General features: G+C 41.2%; 1 pseudogene across 1 annotated transcript in view; it reads right to left on the bottom strand.

The window, feature by feature from the left end:
* The window catches only part of LOC306878022 (threonylcarbamoyladenosine tRNA methylthiotransferase-like), a 224,272-nt pseudogene that overhangs the window by 69,669 nt on the left and 127,282 nt on the right, over positions 1-27,321 (bottom strand). The window contains exon 7 of the transcript in view: positions 22,087-22,205. The product of the transcript in view is annotated as a threonylcarbamoyladenosine tRNA methylthiotransferase-like (transcript). The remainder of the gene's footprint in view (positions 1-22,086; positions 22,206-27,321) is intronic.

Below are 27,321 nucleotides of genomic sequence, written 5' to 3'. Positions count from 1 at the left end.
ATTTATGAAAATGTGAATAACATGCAGCCGAATATGACACAGGCAAACATCTCAGCTTCAGCGTTCAAGCTGTTCCGCACAAAAATGAGGAACTGTTAAATTGAATATGTCTATATGATCTCGTTACACAGAGAGCTCAGAATGTGTCTGAAATATAGTGTCCGCTAATGACTCATGTGTGTGCATCATTAACAAATAAATAAACCTGACTTCTCTTTTAGACACATCACAGCTCAACAGACAAGCTGCAATAACCAGTGTGAGACTACTACATCATTATCTTACGTTATTTAAGGGCTTGAAGGTTCAAGCAGGCTTTGAATCCGGGCTGATTCTGGTTCAGAAAACAACAAACAAAAGCTTTATTCTCCATTACATTTCCAGCTATAGCTGTGTCATACTTATGGTTACAATGAACCTTTCATTAATGCATCCGGGTCGATAGCTGAGCTGCTCATTAATGACACATGCTCTTATTAGTTCTGAGCTTCAGTCTCAATACAAATGATAAACAAGATTGAATGTGAGGGTCTGTCAGCACAGTAAACCAAACGGATGATGTCTGGACTGAAACACGAGCAGCAGCTGACGACGAATCAAAGGGAAGAGATACGAAAAGAAAGTATGAAAGTAGTCAGAGGGCATGTAATGATGACAAATCACTCCACAATCAGTTCTTCAACATAAGAGTGTTGAGCTGACCGTTTCTCCTTACACAACGCCACAGTGCTTGTTTAACCCTCTGGGGTCTGAGGTCATTTTGGGGCCTTTGAGATGTGTTGACATGCCCTGATATTTGTGCTTATTTCAGCTACTTATAATATACTATTGACCAACATGTATTTTTTTTGTATTCAGCACAAACTATGCTACAATAATATGTGACCAAGGTGGATGTACATGTTTGCATTTGTTAGAAAAAAAATATTATGCGTGGTTAGTACGTTTTGGGGAAAAAAATGTAGCTGAAATAAGCCATAACAGCCACACTACATAGTCCTGAATAAGACTTGAGTAATCAGTCTTCTAGGCTAGAATATTTACTTCACAATTATGTGAAAATCATTCAGCTTACTCATTCACAGAAAACAATATATTGAATTAAATGTTTAAAGACATGTTTTGTGACTGAAAGCCAATATGCGAGGGAGTGGTAATGGGCTTGAATAGTAAGTGGTTCTCACCTGAGAGACAAAGGGCCCTCCCCTAAAGCTGCTAATGGCCCATCAGTGCGACTGTGACTGAGGCAGGTAAGAGAGTGTGAGGAGACTGAAAAAATGGGGTTTTTAAATTATTTGTATTTTATTTACAACACAGTATAATCAAAACATACATAATGAAGGTCAAAGACACATTATTGTGCACTGATCTAACCACAGAGATGTGAACAGACTTTGAGTTATTCCTGCAACAGATTATGTTCAACAAGTGAAACAAGTACCTGACATTTACTTATTTCCATGGATTCAAGAAGAGAAAAACGTAATCAGTAGTCAAGGATCTTGTTTAACCATAGAATATCAGTGTAGTTGACCATCTGATGTTGGTACAGCGATCTCAGAGGAAAACATCTTGAAGAAAGTCATCAGGATTCATCTGTGGTTCAGGTACCTGATTCAATAAAATCAGGTACAACCAAAAAAAAAAAAACATTTGTGAGCATAGACTCATGCATGCTTTGTACTATCGTACACAAAAAATACATTTTATATCTGAGAAACTAATTATTATTGTTTAGTACGTTATTTAAATCTATTTTTGAACAGAGAAGACTATTCATTATAAACATGTTGTAAACATACTTAGACTCGTAGCATTCATCATGTTACAATGTACTCTCATATTACTTTTATTGTTTTATATAGAGCATGAAAACAACAGTTTGGGTAAAAAACAAAACAAAAAAACACAACTATGATTTTGCAGTCATATAGCCTAGTACCCTTTATAGAAGCTGTTATGATTCTGCAGCCATAGACTCATTCAGTCTGATTCAGGAGTAATAAACATCTAGATTTGACTATAATGTATATGGGGTTTGCTTGTGCAGAAATGTGCACCATGATGCCAGCGTTCAGTGCAGATCCTCTATACTATAAAACTACTGATGATTTGCCTTCTGAGCACTAGCTCAGGTGAACTGAGATGAAGGTGCATCGCTCCAGACCACAGAGACGAGATTGACGCGTTCCTGCAGTTTTCCTGAGATCTGTTCTGTGGAGCCGTAGAACGCCTACTAACACTAAAGAGTGCACAAACCTGGAGTCAAATGCATCATGGAGTTCCAGTTTCTGCACAGAGGTGCTGTGTAACTGACACACACACACAAACACCACCTGTTGCTGGAGGCCTTTTTGGCTCATCTGATGCATGAAAAAAATAATTGTCGTTCTGCAAATGGATTTCACACTGCAAACATACACACACACGCACCTGTTGTTAGAGAAGCCGTTGACACACCAGCACACACATTTAAAAGTGAGCAAGCGCTCTCACACATTCACAAAGTGCCTTGAAAAGTGAAGCCACTCTGAGAAATGATCCTCGGAGGAGCGCCTCTCGTCACTCACGTCACTGGAGATCCAGCAGTCTCATCGGTGTCTCGTTCCTCTTTAAACCAGGCATGTGCTTGTTTCTTCTTTCTCTGCCCTGCAGGTGCTCCACAGTCGATTCCTCTATGATTTCATGAGCTCCTCGGGGCTCGTGAAAAGAGATCCAGGTTCAAACGGCTCTCGCCCTCAAACTTCACGCTCTAATGTCAATGCTTTAAAATGGGGGTGAGATTTTAACACACCTTAAAGGCACGAGTTCTCACTCGCTGATTAAAGAGCTTTACTGCATGACAGGGAAAGTTAGATGTCTGCATAGAAAGTGTGGATCCATTTACCTCATAATAACGGAAAAAAATGGTTTTGGATATCACTTAGGTCTGTGCTTTGATATATGGAGATATCTAGGTGAGACTTGTAACTTCCCATAAATAAATTCTTGTCTCACTACAACTGCAGACAACAGACAAGTCCTCCAGCAGAAGCGTCCCATCTGCTCACTGATCATCTCTCCAGTCAGTGAATCTGAATCAATATAATATCAGAGTCAGGTTTGACCAGTCTGTCCTGAATCAATGTCATGCAGGTGTTGGCCTGATATAGTGAGGAAGAACATTCAGGGACAAAACATTGTTTTGTTTCAGGCACTTAGTAGTATGTAAAGTAGATATTCATGAGCACAACTGCATATTGGGTTTAATTTCTGAGGGGGAAATAAATAGAACATTTGATAATTTCTGTACTTTTCTGGGATTTTCCCCATCTTGTTACACTTGTGGTATTCCTACAAGCAAACAAACAAATGTTTGTAAATCTATCCTTATGCTTTTTTATTACCACATATTGGATTCAATCTTTTTGTCAACTTGTTTTCTTTCAATTGGCACAGGTTTTGAATTTCGTCTTTTTAAACTGTTTGATCATAAGCCTTATTGATCTGAACTTATGCACCTCGGTTTTTTAGATGCCAAAGGTAGTGAAAAAACAAGCTGACAAAAGATTCGATCCAAGATTTTGTGATAATATAGAACAATGCGATTTTTAAAAGGCCGGTTATTTTTGACCAGGAACACCAAATTAGGTAAAGGATTTTCTGCACAGCACAAAAGTTACAGAACAACTAAACCCAACAGCACAGGCCTCCCAGCGACGCTCAATCAGTACTGGCTGCTGACGGGTCCGGCTCAGTACAGTTGGCCCAGCAGATGGCCTGCCAACAGAGATGGGTCGGCCCAGCCGCAGATGAGCCACGGGCGTAGAGAGCTGCAGGACGGAGAAGAGCGGAGACATAATGTGTCCTACCTGTGTCTGGCACTTACATGCCATTTCATGCTGATTTAACATCAGTCTGGTGTAAATACATCAGGAGAAGAGAACGCACAGGACTGATCTCTGGTCAGAAGACAGGGACGACTTCCAGAAACACCTTGGCACGCCCAGTCCTGCAGGTGGTGAACTGATGGAGCAGGTGAGAGACTATTGGCACAGCCGCTGCACCACCTGGAGGAGTCAGACCCTCGGCGGGCCTCAAAAGAGAAAACACGGCCAGAACCAGCGAGAGAGAGATCCCGCCCAAGGTAACGATGAAGCTGTGATGCGCTGAAGGTCCGTGCCAGCGGCCCGTAAACACCACCAAAATGACAGCAGGGACTGTGAGAGTTCATTCCTCAGACGCAGAAGGTTTTCGAGTCCAGCTTCAGAGACATCAGGAAGCACATGGAAGCTTAAACAAAGCTCTGGAACAAAACCTGTGCAAACTGCAGAACCTCTAGATCGACTCCCGAGCACCTTCAGCAAACGAGCTCCAGACAAACCAGAAACTCGTCCACAATCACACAAACAGCTAAAACTCAAACGGCTCCCTTAAAGCACCCAAGAAATAACAGAGTCCCACTAAACGGTCTGTTTGCTTTAAACACGTGAAGAATATGTGAAGAATAATCAAATCTCACTCTCTAGGTGATCTTTGCAACCTTTCCAATCATACAGAATCGACTGACACATGGACCCATAAAAATCACACGCACAGAGGGAAATTATATATAATGTACATTTGCAGGAATGATGGAATAAATGCAAATGGAATAAAAAGCAAAGCCTGTCTGTAAATATGAAATCATTAAATTCAACTTCAGCATAGACTGGGCTTTCAATTATGGCAGGATATTTCCCAGGGGTGTGTGCGGGTGAATCTCCTGTGCTCCGTGTTTGATAATTCTCTCTGCCACCGCAGCACATTTCCACTATAACACTGTCGGAGTGAGCACAAGGACACTTTTAAGAAAACACCCAGAGGAAGGTGAGTGTAGGACGCGTCTGTCCACAAAGGGCAGATCCTCCCACAGGATGTCATTAGCTGTGTGTCCTTTCTAAAGTCTGGAGATGGCAGACCTCTACCTGCTGCCTGATTTGTATGCGGCAGGGTCGTGTCTGACCCACCATAACGTGAATTAAATGCACGAGATGAGCTCCTACGTGACCCCGCATGTCCTGCGGCAGGAGCCGAACGTGGGATAAGGGTCCCCGGGGAGGCGTGGCACGGCGAGGCCTCACAGTATGAAATGTAAATGAAATGTCAATTTGGTTTATCATTGAACTTTACAGCAATTAGACCTCAAGTCCAAAGGCCACAGGAACTTTCTTACTGGAAAAGAAATGCTAACAGTGACTCACAGAGGAGCAGGGTGAGACCTTAATTAAATCATGTAAAGATGACGGGGAGAGTTCAAGCGAGATCTGGCCTTTTGACGGATCACTTTGAGGCTAACTGGAGTTTCCTATGTACTTTTTCATGCTAAATTACTCAACTTCAATTGGAATCCGGACTGAGGCATTCAAAAAATAAAATATCTGCCAGCAGTAAGTTTGTGTTTTTAGTTCATGAGACAAAACAAACTCTAAAGGTGTGCTCACACTGACTCTCATTCAATCCCTAAAGCCGCTTTTCCACGGCAGGGCCGAACGGTAAGGAACGATTCCAGTTATGTTTCCGCTTGACCCACATGGAAAGAACCTATATGAGGATATATGCGCATATATGAAACCTATATGCAGTATATATGCACATATATGATAACATATATGCTGCATATATGCGTATATATGCCACATATAGGCAAAATTGAGGTGCATATATGTGCATATAAAGGCCATATAGGTCTCCTGTATTGCTTCTTTATATCCACATATAAGCCCTATATGTACATGTATATGTAAATTTCGACATTTTGGGCTTTTATTTATGTTGTCTAGCAGCTATGGATTTTAATAATTTTACTAATATATAGGTAAACATATAGGTACGTGTATGCACGTATATGTGTACATATATGTATGCATATATGTGTACATATATGTACGCATATATGTGTACATATATGTGTACATATATGTACATATATGTACATATATTATAGGAAAACGGCCAATTTTATATATGTCACATATATTAAAAACATATATCAAAACCTATATTAAAACATATATGTTTATATAGATTATTTCCGTGTGGGGAGCTCAACACGTCGTGGTTAGGAACTGTTCTCGTCCTGGAATTTTCACACTGTAAAAAAATGCAACTGCATATCTTCCAGTTTACGAAACCTTTTGTCTCAAATTCTAAGAAATGCCGTTTTCTTGAAACTACATAAAAAACAGAAACAGAAAAACAACAGAATTAGCCCAAATGCTGTCTCAACTAGTCAAACACACACAAGTGTTGGAGTTCTCATGTGATATCCATTCCATGAAGCAGAAGGAAAATCAGGGAATTCCACCTGCAGTTACATGCTGAGTCAAAAAAGCTATGCTGAATCACAGCTTTATTCAGGATGAAACACAAACGTGTCCCTCTTCGCTCAGGGAATGAAAGGGCCGTGAAGGAGGTCACAGCATGTGTCACAGCTCTCGGTTTATTTCTTTTGCATACTGCTGTTTACTCACCTGTGCTCATGAAGCATGTGTGACACTTGGGATCGAGTTTCACCTTTGTTCCGACATGCTAAAAGACAACTAAAAGACTTTAGACTTCACTCTCTCTGTGAGGCGTCTCATCTGCTCCTGAGCACCAACATATGTTGCTCACTGCATGCTTTCAATAACAAATCAGACGCAAAGAAAACACTCGACCATAGACGCAGTATCTGATTTGTTTGTCTTAATAGGTTGCCTGGACTTTTAAAATAGGCCACAGACCTAAGACCACAGCCATCTCTCTGTTAAATATGAAACCTGAACTTTCTTCAGTTTTTTGTTGTGCTATGACAATGTTATCCAGACTCACCTGCGGGATATGTAATGTATTGATTCAAATGCACTTGTTTCTTATTCTGATGCACGTCACAGCATCCTGAATGATCTCTTCCTCTCAGCTGTAGTTAATGGTGCAATGACACTGTGACCAAACCATTATGAAAGCAATTCTGGTGAACTCTGACCCTGCACTGCATTTCTGAAGATCAGCTCTGCTTTTTTTAAGCTACATAAACCTGCATGAAACCTCTGTTTTCATACAATTCACAAACATCTCATTACAGCACGGATACAAAGAGTTGTGGCCCAATTACACACATTTACATACGAAGCATTTTGCTCTAAAGGTTTTTTTTCCATGTAATTTCATTCAGCAGTTTAGATGTTAACTTAATCATAGACAGTTTGTGACGTGACAGACACGGCAGCACATCAACCCTGCTGGATACAAACAAACCCAACGACTAGTAAAGATTAATCAAAGAAAAGCCAACTTCAATCTCAAACTACAGCGGGTCCAATGCTAGAGCCTTGAGGCACACACCAAGATAAAGCAGCCCTTTCAAACAAATCAGAAAAAAATTAAGTTTTCTCGGACAAAGCTCGGTGCACTTGATAGGTCCAGTGAAGCTCCAGCATAGAGCCCTGCATTTCGACGGGCCCTGACTTTTTTACGTCCCTAGGGCTGGGCTTCGGGCCAATTTTCACATCATAGTTCGGCCTCCGGCCTGTTATAGGCTTCTCCTTATTTTTATATATTAGACATCCATCAATTAGTAATGAAAAAAATTGCCATGCTGGTGGAAACGACACCCGCTACCGTGACTGTCAAGAGCGGCTCAATGGTGTTTAGTGTCCCGCAGCAGCAGCGAGTGCCGTCAGCACAGGTGAAGAGTTCTGCGTTCAAATACCCGCAAGAAATCTGGCCATGAATGTGTCCGGGGGAAATAGTGAGGAGATATTTGAATTAATTTACTAATAAACTGTTTTCTGTATCAGTGTCACAAAGATGAAGATGATGATCTTGATTCGCCATCTCATTAGACGCGCCTTTAGAGAGAAGTGCATCTTCATGGATTGATTATAACGAAAGAGTTTTTGTTTTTGAGTTGTTGTTTGTATCATGTCTGTGAGGAATGTATTCGCTGACTTTCGGTCAGTTCCAGCATTGCACAATCTCTTCTGGGCTAAACTGATCAATGAATCATTTGCTGAACTTGCTGGGACACGGCAGGAGCAGCTGATGTGTGAAGATATCTAGCGCACTCTCTCATGTAAACACAGTGATCAGTGCCATTTCTTTCTTTCTAAACAACTGCTGGAGGCTGTGTAAGATCCGCTAAATCAACGTCCATCAAACATTTAGTTTTGATGTTTCATGAGCCTGTGAATGTTTATATGTACAGCATATACATGATATATATGTACAGGTGCCTTATCAGACGAACGACAGGTGAAGAGAATCACATTAACTATCAACTATCTGCTAATCACTGACACACAATACTGTCTTCATTTTCAACATTACATCTATAAGCCATGCGATGACAATTTAATCAAGTTAAATTTAGCCTTCAGTGGCTGTCATTAAGAAACAGTCTTATAAGACATTTCTAGAGTATAGATGTCTTCAGTATGGACAGATTTAGATATATTTCTAGAGAGATCACATACTCGCTGTCAGTGGGTATAAACAGCTCAGTACATTACTATGAAATGACTGCTTATGTATCTCGGAGACAGAAATAACACACATCAAGTTATTCCAGTTACAACTGACAGATGACAAGTTCAACAATTTGACAAGTAACCTGAGGTAATCTTCTCAGCATGTCAAAGCGATGTGTGATTTCAGCACCACTAGAGTCACTGAAGTGAACTGCAAAAAATTAGGAGGTATAAACAAAGTTTGAGTGTGAAAATTAAACTGCATTCGTCAACAGATGGCATAGCATTCTTAGAGAACTCTAGGAATAGCTCATCTAAAGCTGTCTGTCCACATTATGGCAGGTAAACCAAGTTTTTCAGCACAGAACTAATGACACACATCTGCTGTAGAAGAGACGGTTCCCCGTCCTGCTCATGTTTCATCCCCCGAGGGAAACAAACTCCCGCTCCACACACGACACGCCTAGAACCGGTTCCACAGATCTCACTTCGGCCGAAAAGCGGTGCGTGACAGCCAATGTTATGAGCCACCAGGCATTTATTATACAACAGTGTGGACGTGTGTGAGTCAGCGTTTGACAAAACACAATGACTCATATCAAACAGATTAACGAGACGGACAGCGACAGTCGAGGAGAGGCGGAGACACTCTAATCCAGCCGGAATCAGAGCGGAGGAGGCGGGAAGGCGTGTGGCGGGATCCGGCGCGGGACAAACAACAGAGTTTCAGGACACAAACAGCATGAGTCAGAGCAGCATGTGAGCGGAGCGTGTGTCAGACAGCGGGAAATCCCGCCAGTCAGATGAGAGAGCGCGCCAAAACTACCCCTGCTCCATCTCTGCCTCACGGACCCTGACCCCGCGCCGCTCTCCACTCCCATGAGTGCATGGGAAACATTAACCTCACCTCAGTTTCACTGCAGTTAGAGAAACACACACACGGCTCAACTTGCACCAGGAAAAGCAGCACAAAGTATGTCCCTATGCGCACACACAAACAATGTTTGATTCCAGAAAAAAAAAAGCACAGCACAAAATGCAAACAGCCAGCTGTGACGACAAAATCTGGAACACTCATTCGATAATACGGTCTGTGGTAAATAGAAATTGACGAAACGTGGATGTTTTGCTTTTCGACATAAATTACACACACCCATACTAAAAACACAAATTTTGAAGCAGGTATATTTATTTTGTGTTGACGTGTGTTAACGTCAGAGTGTCGAATGTCTGGCTTGACTCTTGGTAATGTATTTGGCCTCGACCCCAAACATATGATTCAACTATCAGTCCAAGTTCACTATGAAAATCCTTAGTCAGGGACAGCCCTACCACAGACATTAATTTACTCATGAATTGAAAATACATACTGTAGGAAAATCTCGGGACCTAAGGCAATTAAGTCTTCCGTGTTTTGAAAGCATGGCTGTAGCACTTTATAATAAAACACAAAATGCAATTTAACATTTTATAGTTACAGTGACAAAATAAACTTAAGTCCATTATCTTTGTTGTTGTTCAGTCAATCTCTTCTTTAACACACAAAGACATTAAACGAAAGACAGGCACATCGCATTACAGATGAACACTGCTTTAGTTGTTAGTCTCTCCACACAGCAGAAGATCTTGGCAGAAGCTGAGGATACAGCAGGCTGTTATAACAGACAGACATCAGAAAGAAAAGACTGTTACGTGAACAAGCAGAGAACCAGGGCTTAAACATCAACTGCGTTAAGCCCAAGGACAGGTGAGATCACACAGTACTGAGAAACATAATGACTAACTACTAATACATTATCGCCCGTGAGGCTGTTTGTCTAGCGGACGCAACTGGGTACAGAAGAGTCTGCATACATCAGCCGTGACTCTCTCTATCACTGCATCTGCACGCTCACACATGCTTCAACACCTCTCAGAGCAATCAAAGCACGAGGAGACGAGAGTCAACGCTGTCTGGAGGAAACCAGTCTTCACGATCAGCAGCCGCACCTGATTCACAGAGAAACTGAACCAGAACTCATCATGTTTCACATAGATATGAACAACTGATCAAAATGAGGTCACAGAAGTATTGAGGCAGATCAGAAATGCCAGATGTTCTCCTCTTCTTGCCATCTGACCTGCATATGGCCAACACCAGACTCCTCATTCTAACCTTCAACCTCAAGGGTCGTTTTCAATTTGTAAACTAAAGACAAAGACTCTCCACAGCCAGAGATAAATGAAAACAAATAAATATCCATTTATCTTTGCCCACCCCTCCATCAATCTTGAAATCACAAAACAAGTTGTAAAGTATGTTTTACCTTTACCGCCGGTGTAATCAGTTGATGAGACAGACCACCCAAACCCTGGCGCTATCTGCAGTGCATCTGCTGAACAGATAATAATAATAATAGTAATTCGTTACATTTATATAGCGCTTTTCTAGGCACTCAAAGCGCTTTACATAGTAAGGGGGTTATCTCCTCGTCCACCACCATGGAGATACACCGTCTCACATTATCAGTGCTTCTCAACACTGATCTTCATCCAAACTCAAATATTTACAGGACTTAGAGCAGGTTTATTAGGGTAAAGGCTGTGTGGTGGACAGAGATCTCAAAGTGATTTTACAAGGAAAGATCCATCACAGTTACAGCCCTTTAATCGCAGACTCGTGCTTCAGAATGCTTCCAGATGCCCACACTGGGGTCAGAGGTCATCAGCCTCCTGCTTGAGCTGAGAGAAATTTCTGATAAGAGGAGTTTGAGCTGATCAGGTGGTCAGAACCTGCTCCGGGTGTGGGTTCACAGTGTGTGTGTGTGTGTGTGTGTGTGTGTGTTCACTGCTGTGTGTGTGCACGTTGGATGGGTTAAATGCAGAGCACGAATTCCGAGTATGGGTCACCATACTTGGCCGTATGTCACTTCACATCACACATTTTCACACATCACAGAAACTGCTGGTGCTGGACATGAGGATCTCTGACCGGGTGAAGCTCCCTTTAAGAATGGGTCAAAGGAGCAGAGGCCCATGAGACATCTTCAATCTTTCAGGTGATTCCTCATCTGCCATTGTCCTCAACCACATGCACACTCCTTCAGAACTTCACTAAAACACAGATGTCGTCTTCTGAGGGTTGAAAACACACACTGACCTCTAGGCTTCTGTTTTCTTGTAAAGATCTCCACATATACAAGTGTCCACAAAGGAGGAAGCTATACAAATGCAAATGCAGATTGATGTTCTTCATGAGATGACGCATGTTTGCAGCGTAATAGGATTCACAGTAAATAACGCATTCAAATAACTTCTGATAACTGCCAGAGAAAGTCTATTTTCTGAAGTGAAGTAAATGAGCTATGAGGATCAGGATCAGACGATGGAATCATGGCTGCTGCTGGTGGGCTTCATAAACACACACAGAAGTGATCGCTCCGCTTGGAAACACCTTTAATGACTTCTCTGTGATATTACCGGAGAAGCAGACTCATCTCCAGCTCGTTCCACGCTGGGCGAGTCCACTTATTGCACATTATCTCTGCATTCATCAAACTCTAGTGTCATTAGCCCTGTTCTCCAGACTGGAATTCAAATCGCTTTAATTTAGCGTGAGAGAAGGTGATTGTAATAGCTCGGGCTTTCAGGAGTCCTACTCGCTGAGGCTTAAACAGCTCTCAGACAGAATGACAGGAGCTGATGACTTCAGATTGGGGAAATTGTATTATAATGGCTCTTGGAAGATTCAGAGGAAGCAGGATAAATGGGGTTTGTTGGCACATGGGTGCGAAAAGAGAAGCTTGCAGGAGTCTTAAGCAGGAGCCAATGATTGCGTCATCCATACGATGAGCTGCAGTGCATGAGAAACCTTCTCCATCCCAGCATCTCCATCCTCTGTTTCAGTTTCTCATCCGTCCCAGTTGGGCTGGATGATTAATCGAAAAGAAATCGAAAAACCGAAATTCAGAACATCTAACCGATGTAATTTTCCCATATCAGTTGTTTTGTTTTTTTAATCCATACTACCACGTGTGTAGTCGGTGCTATAAGCGTTGAGCTCACGTCTTTTGCAGCGTCTCACAGGTGAGTGGTGCACTAAAAGAAAGAACTGAAAATTTTACATGCAGCGCCACTCATCAATGTAGTTTGAAAACAGAAGCCCCCGGAGGCAGGACAAGTGTTACAAGCTTTTGTTTACAGCAGTAGGTTTTGTATTTGATGGCAACATAGGGGATAAGTCATTCTGAGCTGCACTTTTTTAAAAACATGAGCGCTGCGTCTCGTGGTTTTAGACACAAAGACGTGTTTTATGTGAATGGCCAGTAAGAACCTAGAGTAAGTACTTGCGCATATAGCGTGACAGGACAAGATCACTGAGATGGTGTCCTGCTCTTTCTCCTAATCCACAGTGTTCTATTTACATTCATTATTTAATACATTTGTTTACAGGAGATGCAAGTTATTATTTTCTACTTTTAACATTGCATTATTTAAAACGATAATCATTTAGAAGAGATACAAGTTATTTTATACTTTTTGCATGCCAGTATTTAAAATGCATTTTGCTTGCAAGAGATGCTGGTTATTTTCTAACTTTTGACATGGCATTATTCATTGATTTATTTTGTTTGCAAAAAAGGAGAGTTGTTTTCTCTCTCTCTCTTTCTGTATATATATATATATATATATATATATATATATATATTATTTACTTATTTATTTTTATTTTTTTGGGAAACTTGCTTTTTACAATAAAACTGAAATGTGACTTTTTCATAAGTCAAGTCAAGTCACCTTTATTTATATAGCGCTTTTAACAATGTAAATTGTGTCAAAGCAACTGCACAATATCAAACATATCACAATATCAATATCAAACATATCACAATATCAATATCAAACATTGGCCTCTGGCCAACAAACCAGCAGTTCAATTTAACTGCAGCAAAGTCAGATTGTAAGGTCTCAACTAGTTCCAGTGGTCATTTGGTAATTCTGTATGTTGTCTGAGCGTTGGCATCCTCTGAGGGGTTGGCATTATCTTTTCTCAGGTGTTCGGTCATCTCAGATCATTTAAGGGTTGGATCCAGACTGAAGCTTCTGTCATTCCTAATTACCACGGGATGTTAATCCCGTGGCAGAAACAGAGACAAATAGAAACATAATTAGCGTAGCTGCTGTTCCATCCCAAGCTAAAGAATAATAATAATGTACATTTGATCAGATATACTACAGTACAAGATTATAAAATGCATTATGTGAATGCTTGGCTAAAGAGATGTGTCTTTAATCTAGATTTAAACATAGAGAGTGTGTCTGAACCCCGAACGTTATCAGGAAGGCTATTCCAGAGTTTGGGAGCCAAATGTGAAAAAGCTCTACCTCCTTTAGTGGACTTTGCTATCCTAGGTACTACCAAAAGTCCAGAGTTTTGCGACCTTAAGGAGCGGGTTGGATTGTAGCGTGGTAGAAGACAAGTTAGGTACGCAGGAGCTAAACCATTTAGGGCCTTATAGGCAAGTAATAATATTTTGTAAATGATACGGAACTGAATAGGTAGCCAGTGCAGAGACTGTAAAATTGGGGTAATATGATCATATTTTCTTGACCTTGTAAGAACTCTAGCCGCTGCATTTTGAACTATCTGTAGCTTGTTTATTGAAGATACAGGACAACCAGCTAGCAGTGCATTACAATAGTCCAGTCTAGAGGTCATGAATGCATGAACTAGCTTTTCTGCATCAGAAACAGGTAGCATGTTTCGAAGCTTGGCAATGTTTCTAAGATGGAAGAATGCTGTTTTTGTAACATGGGAAATATGATTTTTAAAGGACAAGTTGCTGTCTAATATAACACCCAGATTTTTGACTTTAGAGGATGTGACAGTGCATCCGTCAAGTTGTAAATTGTAATCCAAGAGATTCTGTGTATTGTTTTTTGGTCCAATAAGTAATATCTCTGTCTTATCTGAATTTAATAGGAGGAAATTATTGGTCATCCAATCTTTTAAATTTTTTACACAATCTATTATCTTAGATAGTTTAGAAGTTTCACCTGGTTTTGTTGAGATATATAGTTGAGTATCATCAGCATAGCAATGAAAACTAATCCCGTATTTTCTAATAATATTACCAAGAGGCAACATGTATATTGAAAATAGAAGAGGACCTAGGACAGATCCTTGTGGTACTCCATACTTTACTGGTGATAATTGTGATGACTCTCCATTTAAATGAACAAAGTGGTAGCGATCGGACAGGTATGATTTAAACCATCTTAAAGCCTGCCCTTGAATACCAATATGGTTTTGTAGTCGATCTATGAGTATATCATGGTCTATAGTGTCAAACGCAGCACTAAGATCAAGTAATACTAGCAATGAGATGCAGCCTTGATCTGAAGCAAGAAGCAAGTCATTTGTAATTTTAACAAGTGCAGTTTCTGTGCTATGGTGAGGCCTGAAACCTGACTGAAATTCCTCATAGAGATCATTTTTTTGCAAGAAGGAGCACAATTGAGCAGACACAACTTTTTCTAAAATTTTTGACATAAACGGAAGATTTGAAATGGGTCTGTAATTTGCCAGTTCATTAGAATCTAGTTGTGGTTTCTTAATAAGAGGCTTAATAACCGCCAGCTTGAATGGTTTTGGGACGTGACCTAAGGCTAACGATGAGTTAATAATATTGAGAAGCGGTTCTTCTGCTACGGGTAACAACTCTTTCAGTAGTTTAGTAGGTACAGGATCTAATAAACACGTTGTTGGTTTAGATGTACTGATAAGTTTGTTTAGCTCTTCCTGTCCTATAGTTGTAAAGCACTGCAGTTTTTCTTTGGGTGCGATGAATGAAGCTGAAATACTAGACGCAGTAGAATCTACATGTGATATTGTATTTCTGATGTTATCTATTTTATCAGTAAAGAAATTCATAAAATCATTACTATTAAATTGTGAGGGAATATTTAGATCGGGCGGTGTCTGTTTATTTGTTAGTCTAGCCACTGTGCTAAATAAGAACCTTGGATTGTTTTGGTTATTATCTATGAGTTTGCGGATATGCTCTACCCTGGCAGCTTTTAGAGCCTGTCTATAGCTGGACATACTGTTTTTCCACGCAATTCTAAAAACTTCCAAGTTAGTTTTTCTCCATTTGCGCTCAAGATTACGAGTTTCTTTCTTGAGAGAATGGGTATAACTGTTGTACCATGGTGCAATACATTTTTCTCTAATCTTTTTCAATTTGAGGTGGGCAACAGCTTCTAATGTATTAGAGAAGATAGTGCCCATGTTGCTAGTTATTTCGTCTAGTTCATGTGTATTTATGGGTACACAGAGCAGTTGAGATAAATTAGGCAGGTTATTTGTGAATCTGTCTTTGGTGGCTGGAACAATAGTTCTGCCCGGACGATAACGCGGAGCCATATAACTAATATCAGTAATACGCAGCATGCACGATACAAGGAAATGATCAGTAACATCATCACTTTGAGGTATGATATCTATATCGGTAAGATCAAGTCCATGCGATATAATTAAATCTAGTGTATGATTAAAATGATGAGTGGGCCGGTGACGTTTTGCTTGACTCCAAAAGAGTTTATTAGGTCAGTAAACGCAAGTCCTAATGCATCATTTGTATTATCAACGTGAATGTTAAAATCTCCGACAATTAGCAGTTTATCAACATTAACCAATAGATCTGAGAGGAAATCTGCAAATTCTTTTAGGAAATCTGTATATGGCCCTGGCGGTCTATACACAGTAGCCAGAGCAAGAGATAGGAGAGATTTATTTTGCATATCTAACAGTGTAACATTAAGCAGAATTATTTCGAATGACTTAAACCTCCTGTATCCTGTTTTCTGAGTAACATTGAGAATATCACTATATATTGTTGCCACACCGCCGCCACGGCCAGTCTAACGGGGCTCATGTTTATAACAGTAGCTCGGTGGAGTAGACTCATTTAGACCAAAATATTCATTTGGTTTCAGCCAGGTTTCAGTCAGGCAGAGTACATCAAAATTATTATCTGTGATCATTTAATTTACAATAACTGCTTTGGGTGCAAGTGATCTAATATTTAGGAGCCCAAGCTTCAAAAATTGTTTTTGTTCATTTATTTTGTGTTTTTCTGGTTTAATCACGATCAGATTTTTTCTAGATCCTGCATTAAATTTATATTTTGACCTCGCTATTCGGGGGACAGACACAGTCTGTATAGATTGGACAACGCGGGTACTTCTATCATTTAAGTGGGTAGAACAAAAGTCATTTGAGAATTGGCTTACTAGTCAGATGGAGCGTAGCGTCCTGGAGATGTTGTCCGACAGGAGTTCCGCTCCGACTCTGCTGGGGTGCAGGCCATCAGCACGGAAAAGCCTAGGACGCTCCCAGAAAAGATTCCAATTATTTACAAAGAGCAGTTTCTGTTCTTTACACCATGACAATAACCATTCGTTTAAAGCAAACAGTCTACTGAACCTTTCGTGTCCTCGTCGATACGTCGGAAGTGGACCTGACACGATGATCTTCGCCGCGGGCGATGTGCTGCGTACCGTCTCGATCAGGCTCCTGTAGTCCCTCTTCAGTGTCTCCGTCTGCCGCAGCTTGATGTCGTTTGTCCCCACGTGCAGCACGACAGCCCCGATGCTCTCATCGCCCTTCAGGATCGCGGGTATCTGCGCAGAAACATCGAGAACACGAGCACCGGGTAAACAGTGTGTGTGCACTTTACCTTCAGCTAGCGTAGCACGGACGTGCCGGACGATGGAGCTTCCGACGATCACAGCGTCGCGTTCCGTCTCGCGGAGGGGAGCGAAGCGGTTCCGGGTGGAGATCTCGAAGACCGGAGGCGGCGAGGTTGTCCCCCAGGGCCTGGCTCGTGTCTTCCGCTGCTGTTGTTGCACCCAGGGTCCGTGGCGTCCCGGCGCCGGAGTGAAGGACATCTGTGAAGACCGCGTCCTGGGTGCACAGTGTCTGTATAGAGAAACGCACGGAGTAGAGGTGGTGGGAGTGTTAGCAGCGTGCTGTATACTTACCCCGGACTTGTGAGCTTCAGCCCGGGATGTTTCCAGCGCGGCTCTCCTCTCTTTCAGCTGGGCCTGCTTCTCCACCAGGTCGCGGATCTGCTTCTCCACGGCCTCCAGCTCCAGCTGCACCGAATGCAGCTCGAACGTGTCCTCACCTGCACTCAAAGGTAGACACAAATCCGCCATTTAAGCAAATAAGAGTGAGACAAAGGCAATGTGTGTGAATAGAGTATTAGCAGTGTAAGCTAGATTAGCGGCAGGCACGCTGCCTATGCTAACGGGCTATAAGCTAATAGCAAACACGAGAAATCAAAATAAAACTAGTGATAACAAGGCGCTCCGATTGTTTTTGTTTTAGAATGCTATTGTGGATATATTCACACGTTATAAAAACGAAAAAGATAGTGTATAAAATAGTTTTAAGATAAAAAATAGACGATAAAGAATCAACTTGACAGAGCTCAAACTCAAAACACGTAGTCTTTTAAAGTGTCTTTTCAAACAATGTGTGCTTTCATTTCAATTGTTTGAAATATTAAATAAACAACCATAAATAGTTTGTTTCCTTCAATTATTTTAAAATCACTAAGGTGAGAAATGCACTCTTTCATTAGAAAAATAAAAATCCCACCTTTAATAGTTGAGTGTATTTACAGTACAAATCTAATGAACTATAAGGGCAAAAATAACAAACAAACAAATTATTGTTCAATAATCTAAAGCCGGGCTCACACTGTGCGATTTTTAATAGTCTTTTGCGATTGCTGCTTGTCACACTGTACGAGCATGATCCCCATGTCAGACTGTAGGATCTCAGTTGTCTTAATGTCAGACTGTACGACAGTCAAGACGCGATAAAAACGGACGTACTCAAGAAGACTTGTTTTACGTCATCAATACGTGACCCGCGTTCTCTCGCTATAATGCTAGCTAGCAAACAACAACAACGTGTAGCGTTAGTTTTATTAATTACATGTCTTGATGTTAAAAAAAAAAAACTAAAAAGACGACGTGTGTGGAGCAAGTCATGGCTGGGCAAAAGAGGACTTTATGGACTTCCAGTTCTACAGAGAGAACTTGAGGTAATTTTGTTATTCGAGTTTAAACATCCTGCCCCTTAATAAATAAACTTTAAGTAAACTTTACTTTGTACATATATTGTTTTTACAAATAATGAAGTTGAAGTTTGAAGTTGTCGCGCTAATTGCGTCATCAAGTTCAGTGCTCCTATTGGTTCTTGGTTTGACGGTCGTCGTAGGAGATGTCACACTGCAGGAAAGTGTCTGAAATCTTCTGACACTGCCAGAATTTAATCAGAGGAAAAAACTGATCGCAACGGCCATTAATCGGCTGTCGGTGAACATGTCAAACCAGCGATCTAGACAACCGATTTTAGCCTAGGATTATAGGAATCTTTAAGGATTGTAGGATTTTCAAAATTTGTCTCAGACGACCAAATCGTGGCCAAAATCGCACAGTGTGAGCCGGGCTTTAATCAAGGTAAAGAGTTCAATTAACTCTTTCCCCGCCAGCGTTTTTTAAAATAAGTTGCCAGCCACCGCCAGCATTTTTGATGATTTTCACCTAAATTTGACGGCCCTCAGAATATTTTCTGCTATGAATATATGGACATATTATATATCAAAATAAAGAACCGAGCCTCTGCTTTTAATAAAAAAATTAAATAAAAATATTTTATTCTATCTTCAAGTGTTCATGTTTTATCACCACTTGAATGCACATAGGTTTCATCAGAAATACAACAATTTGGACAAAAATGCATTATCAAAGTAGTGCATTTTCAAGCAAAATACATTCAAATGTCATATTATTTCACCTATAAATAATTATAGGAATAACTGAAATTGCATTCAATAAACAGAACAGACACACACACACACGTTTATACAAACAAACTCACATATAGGCTACATACATATATTTACTGTACACACACACACACACACATTCAGATTGACGGGTTATTGGTCCATCCACGACACAACTAGAGATGTTTCTGTGTCTGTAAAGGAATCTCTCTCACAGAGTATTTTGTCCCGATCAGATTCAAAATGGTCAAAACATGATCTACATATATGATCTACATTTTCCCTGATCCTTCCATTTATGCCGATCGTCTTGTATTCAGACCCGTAAGACCCAGAAGTCCCGTAACTCATTCAGGACATGCACTAGGTCTTTCCTTACCGTAATATATCTAGAACACGGATTGCCGTAAAAACTCGTCTTTGGTGGGGAAGAGTTGTCTCTTAATTGACGAGATATCTCGTCAATGGCGGGGAAAGAGTTAACTGAGGTTTTGATTTTAGGTCATATCGCCTAGTCTTACATCTAAGAGTCCTTCTCTCACCCTATAACCAAACCCCATCTGTGTCATGTGGGAATGTTTGACTTCACCGCGGCTGTCAGACGGAACCGCTGGGATTTCACACACACACACACACACACACACACTAAATTACTCACTCTCACACACACAGTCTTCACAACATCTGCTCTCACACAAACACTCACTCTCATACACTCTCTCTCACACACACTCTTCACAAGATCTGTTCTCACACACACACACACACACACACTCTCTCTCATATACACTCTCTCTCACACACACACACTCACTCTCATACTCTCTCTCTCTCACACTCACTCACACTAACTCACTCTCTCTCACACACACACACTCACTCTCATACTCTCTCTCTCTCACACTCACTCACACTAACTCACTCTCTCTCACACACACACACTCTCACTCTCATACTCTCTCTCACACACACTCACACTAAATTACTCACTCTCACACACACACTCTTCACAACATCTGCTCTCACTCACTCTCATACCCTCTCTCTCACACACACAGTAAATTACTAACACAGACACTCTCTCTCTCTCTCTCTCTCACACACACACACACACACACACACACAATGGTGTGGTTTTTCAGCATTCCCTGTCTGAAATTCGGCTGTGAGTGTAAGTTTCGTGTCGTTTGACCCCGTGACCTCAGTGGGGCTGAGGGTAAAGTGAGCCGTGTTTGTCTGTGAAGTCAAGGGGCAGTGAAAGATAAGCCCAGTGCTGGCCGCTCCAGCCTCTTAAACGCCAGTGACGGACAGCCACATATGAACGAGTCAGCGTGGAATAATCCCGGTTATCTGAAGCAGTCAGCTTTACCCAGCGTCCTCTAGGAGGGAGCACTACTGCACACTCACACTTCCAGCTGACCCTAGCACCGCCAAGCTCTCAATAGATCATCAGTAACTTAATGCTGAAAGTTTTTCAATACATTCAGAGAAACACTCTAGAGCATAAAGTCAGTACTTACCTTCACGAACACCGATCTGCAGCAGAAACACTGATCAGACCGATCGCACGTCTGACCATCAGCATGTGACCACAGAGTCACAACAGAGACACAGCACACACCTAACACACAGCAGTCTGTCTATCAGACACATTCTCAGCTTCTCAAGCTCTGTCAAAGCTCTCAGTACAGATGCATTGTCTGCTCGTTACTTTGATTCAATTGCAGCCGATCAAACGGTGAAGAACATCTGGATTTGAAGCTCAGCGGCCGAGACGTTTCTTGCTCTGTTTTAAAGCACAAGCATCGACACCGGACTGACCTCTATCGTGTCCTCCATTCATACCCGTGTTTCTGTGTCTCAGACTCAATGATTTGCTCTCCAACAAATGCACTCGAGAACAATAATCATAAACGGTAATGAAGAGCTTATCAAACTCATAAAAACTGGCATTTGCAAAATGTCAAGATTTAATCCATACTATTGAGTGTAGTGTGCACTTCATCCACGGTTAGCCAGCATTCAACCAGAGATGCAAACAAGTACAAAGGTGAGAACATTGCACGGATCGGGGGCATGCTCCACATGGAATTTATTTTAAAGATATTTGCTTTACATGCTCATTTGTAGTTATTTTAAGTTTTTTTTAAATATATTTTTATAACCTTATATGTCCAAAACTGTAATTTTTCACACACAAAAAACAAACAAACAAAAAACAATATTGGCTGATTAGACGGCAATGCTGACCTAAAATGCTAAATGTTTGCCCTCTCTCTCTTCACCGTTCCCACATCTCAGACCTCAAATACATCAAATATTGCCCTTTCAGACATAATTTTTGAAGTAAAGAAAATGCTATAGAGAACTTACTGAAACAACCAGGGGCCAGCTGCATAAACTTAGCCACCATGTCAAGACTGTGTCTGAAGAACTAGTTTGCCCAACTAGCAGCTGCCAAGAGTAATCAGTCTTACTTTTCAATACAAATAAGACCAATCTACCTGGTCATAACAGAATTTAAGTTATGACCAGTCTTGAAGAAAAAAAATATATAACTAACTTTTTAAGACTAGTCTAAACCCTTTCTCTCTGGATCTAAGCAAATCTCACAGGTGACCTATTTTGATCTAAAAAAAAAGTCACTGAAAGGTGAGGAGTTTATCATTTATGTTCAGCACATGGATGACAAACAGCAGTCTGAGTTCAAGTAAAAATCACTTCTCTGTGTTCATCAATACAGAGGTCATGTAAGCATCATCCTCAGAACTCACTTCTCCTTGAGGAAGTCCACGACGCGTCTGAAGTCGGTGCAGCAGTACTCTCTCTTCATGTCCGTCAGCACGTGGAGGAAGGCGAAGACCCGCGGGTGCTGCAGGACTCTGGCCATCTCCAACAACACAAACATCAGAGTCAGCACGGCATTTCCCTAATTACTCTTTTTTTCATGGTTTACACGGTTTGACAGTGCAGGAGTTTCACTGCGAAAATATATTTCTGAGCATGTACGCGAAAAAAAAAAAAAAACAGTTTGAAATTTAAGGTTATAAAAACTCTTAAAAATACCAACGGTATAACACCTTTTAATTAATTCATGAGGTCTTAAATTTGGGGATGAAAAAACACAAAACAGGAATGGCAATACATTAAATGTGCAACGCTTACATTCATTTAATGAAATCACTGCTTTATGAAGTTTGATAATCACATTATAAAGTGAAACCACGGTGCTAAAGACTCACTGTTTCAGAGCAGTTTGCAATATACCACAAATGTATTCTAATAGATTGTCATAATCAACAGTAGATGCAACAGTAATGTTTATTTTATTGTGTATATATTGTAAGAATGCTTATTTGATCTCCCTCACCTTTTTGAATGAGCAGCTGGCAATAGTAAATAATAAAGTTTTTCATAGTTATTATTGGTATTTTGGTAACATATACAGTTTATGGCAGTTAGTAATTTGAGTAAACTGTTGTAGCTTGTGTCTGGGCCGCCCGTCACAAATATATTTGACTAGCATTGGCATAATAATCTGTTTATTACAGTTAGGCAAAGAGGGTCTTTGGATAATTGTATAATTATTAAATACAGTTTAAAGCAGAAGATTTAAAAACCTAGTATACTTTTGCATTCTAATAAACAAAATCATTTTGCTTGTAAATGTCTCCTTGTATCTCCTTAATAAAGGGAAAAACACATAATTTGACCAATTAGCATTGCGACCCTGAAGACTTTATGTGTTCTAAATTTGACTACTTAGGAGTACATGTGACTCCGTGGGCAAAATGTAAGTGTCAATCCCTGGTTTATAGACAAAAATCTGTATTTCTTGAATTACTAATATGCACTATATGCCACATGTGCAACTTGAAACAAGATTACAACAGAGCTAATAAAAAGCTGTTAATGAAGGGTTAAGCAGTGTGAGATGTGTGTGAGGTGTGTGTGTGTGTGTGTGTGTGTGTGTGTGTGTGTGTGTGTGTGTGTGTGTGTGTGTGTGTGTGTGTGTGTCTGGAGAGGCTCAGTGTGTGTTCAGATGACACGCCTATAGTTTGTCTCTCACATCAGAGGTTGAGAGTAACACAATCTGACTGCACGAGCGCAGCTGCTCAGGGTTAATGTTTCTCTTCAGGGTTACAACAGCAGCTGTAAATGTGAACAAGTTCATCTGTGAGTGTTCAGAGAAACAGCCAAATCAAACACATCTCAGAAAAAATCATCTATTCTAGGTTCTTGTGTTTTTGTTCCTGTGATGTGAGAACGTCAATTCTTCCTTTCATAAACCATTCCATATGCAGTGTTTAATAGCTGAGTGATTATCTGGAACCCAGGGGCCTGCTGGTGACCAGGCACATGTCCCCCAAGAGAGGAATGCAGCACATAGAAACACAACTGAAAGGCAAACTCAGAGTGACAGTCAGAGCAGATCCAGGTCATCAGTAAAGGTCAGAGAAGCAGTGTGATGTGTTACATATATATATATATATCTAAATAACAGAGCGATCAAGGTGATAAATGACTGGGAAGCAAAGCTAAACTCTCCAAATACAGAGCTGAACCACCAAAAATCAGCAAAATGCAATGAGACCCACCATCTACATAAAACCCTGTCTAGCCACCTGACATCACATCTCACTAAGAAAAAGGCAATTAAGCTCAGGCAGCTGCATTGCTGTTATTGGACCAGTTTACATAAACATCTCAAACACACGTACAGAGCAGAACTGATGTGCTTCACGTATGCATTCACTGCTATTCAAAATTAAGATTTGTTTTTTTTTTAAATTAATGTTTTTATTGTTCAAGGACATATTAAATTGTTCAAAAGTGACAGTAAATGCATGCAATCATAAATGTTACGAAAGTTAAAATAAATGCAGCCTTGGTGAGCAGAACCAAACACAAAAACAAAAAAATCTTACTAACCCCAAACTTTAAACTAGAAATAAATAAATAAATAAGATCTTATCTGTATATCTGTACATATTAACTGTTTAAAATGATCTTAAATGTGTTTCATAAACATATGTACTATATCAGAAGATTGCCTCTCACTAGTAATTAATCAAAGAATCAAATCAATAAATAAATGCATAAAACACAACCTGTGTTTCTCACTCAAAGAACAAAAGAGAGAGGAGAGGGAAAAACAGTTTCTCTCAGTCTCATTCAGAGGAATTGTTGATTACAGCTTATCATCACAATTAAACTCTATTGTGTTGGTGAAGACCCTCCACCACACCACGTGTCTCTGCTCTCTTGTGCGTCTCTGCGAGGGCTTCTACATTAGACGATCAGAATGAAAAGAATGAATTAGTTTAAAGAATGGTGACTGATTAGCAGTGCAGATAAACAGAGTCCACTTGCACTAGAACGAGTGAAGAACCTCACCAAGTGTCAAGCTCAAAACACTGCAGGTCCAACTGTCCTCAGCTTTACAGCTTTACAAACCACTGCAGACTCACACCAGAAAAAGGGGAAATTAAATATTTTTAATCTGAAAATAAATACGAACTATAAATACAAATAAAACATTTAAATAAGAACGCAACTACCTACGTTTTAAGAATGTGATTTTAACCTGACCTAGAGTACAAGTGTAGCAATGTCTGCTTAACAATGAAGCACAAATTCTCTTTACAGACCTTTCACCCTCTAATTTCTCTGTGAAATGAGCCGTGAACCTCCACCTGAACTACTGAAACCATCACAGCTGTCAAAAACCAGCACAAGCACTTAACCCCACACCATTAAACCAACGCACCCTCTCACACTTGCACGCACACACTCACACATGCACACAGACAGACACACAAACAAAAACCCTCACGCATGCACGCACACAAATACACTTGCACGCGCGTGCACACACGCAGACACGCAGACAGACAGACACACAAACGCACAGGCACCGACACACAGAGACAGGTGCAGGCACAGAAACACACAGACAAGCACAGACACGCACATGCGCAGGCACAGACAGGCACTGACACAGAGACAGAGAAACACAGACAGGCACAGACACACGCAGGCACAGAGACACACAGACAAGCACAGGCACAGACACACACAGGCACAGAGGCACACAGACAAGAACAGGCACAGACACACAGACAGGTGCAGGCACAGAGACACACAGACAAGCACATGCACAGACACACACAGGCACAGACACACACAGAGAGGCACAGACACACGCAGGCACAGAGACACACAGACAAGAACAGGCACAGACACACAGACAAGCACAGACACACACAGACAAGCACATGCACAGAGACACACAGATAGGCACAGAAACAGAGACACACAGACAGGTGCAGGCAGAGACATGCACATGCGCAGGTGCACAGACAGGCACAGACACACATACAGGCACATGCGCAGGCACAGAGACACACAGACAGACAGAGACACAGAGACACGCACAGACAAAGTCACACATACGCACAGAGACACGCAGACACAGACAGACACAGGCACAGACACGCACAGACACAGAGCCACACAGACACAGGCACAGACACACGCACAGGCACAGAGACAGACACCAACACACGCACAGAGACAGAGACACACAGACAGTCACAGACACATACACAGGCACAGACACACGCACAGACACAGATACACAAAGACAGACACAGGCACAGACAGACAGAGTCACAGACACAGACAGACACAGGCACAGACACACGCACAGGCACAGAAACAGACACAGGCACAGACACACGCACAGGCACAGAAACAGACACAGGCACAGACACACGCACAGGCACATGCACAGAGACAGAGACAGAGACAGGTACAGACACAGGCACAGACACACACAGACGCACAGACAGACGCAGACACACGCACAGAGACAGAGACACACAAACAGGCACAGACACATGCACAGAGACACACAGACAGACACAGACACATGCACAGGCACACACAGACAGACAGGCACAGACACAGAGACTCAGGCACACGCACAGATAAACAAAGACAGATACAGGCACAGACACGCGCACAAACACAGACAGACACAGGCACACACACAGGCACAGACACGTGCAATTACGTGCAGGTATTTTTAAAAATATAAGTACGATGTAAAAACGTGTGTACACAATAAGTGCATTGTACCAAATTATTAATTTAAATGTAACTACAGTTAAGGCCACCTAATATAAAGTAGGATCATTGCTTTTGTTCCTTGTTTGTAAGTCCCTTTGAATGAAAGCCTGTGCTAAATGCATAAATGTAAACGGGTACTAGGGTGCTAGTTTGTCTGGTCACCTGCTTCAGGTCATTAACAGTTACTCCTCAAATAGTTAACGATGCACTCATCAAACGTGATGAGACTGATAGTCAAAAGCTTCTTTTGTGTTGTTCTGGTCATTTCTGAGTGTTGTGGTCATCATCTCTCACTGGTCATGATAATGTTGAGCTCACTGAAATGCACTGCTGAAACAGTCCCTATAATTCATCCTCAAATGTGGAAGATTATGCAGATTTCTCTAAAGTGTTGAATATTCAGTATGAGGATATGGCCATTAGCTGACAAAGCTAATGGCCAATATCACTCTGGAGGATCATATTCAATCAGAAGTGATAGCAGGAGAAGCACAAGCGTTAATTAACAAACATAATTATTCTTCATGTCTGTATGTCCTGTACCTTGTAGCCCAAAGCATCATTTAATATGCATGTTATTTGCTCAAGGAAAACATTCATGTATGCGCTTATGCTAATGTGTGCTCAGAGCTCATACAAAGCATTAAGGGGCCTCCCACAATTCTGATCAGCCAATCCGCTGAAGGGGAGGTGCTCTGGCAGATGGCAGACGAGATGAGTGACAGCTGAGCAGGGAAAGATGAGAATGATTTAACGGCGTCTATCGTGAGACACATCTTTCACTGATGAGGCAGCATCTCACACACACACACACACACAGCAGAGCCGAGTCTAAATAACACCTGCTCTTCTCCTCATCCTCCATCACAGCAGAC

This window comes from Barbus barbus, assembly GCF_936440315.1.
Source record: "Barbus barbus genome assembly, chromosome: 12".
In the NCBI taxonomy this organism is placed as follows: domain Eukaryota; kingdom Metazoa; phylum Chordata; class Actinopteri; order Cypriniformes; family Cyprinidae; genus Barbus; species Barbus barbus.
The sequence above is the reverse complement of the archived record's forward strand: the minus strand, read 5'-3'. Positions and strand labels throughout refer to the sequence as shown.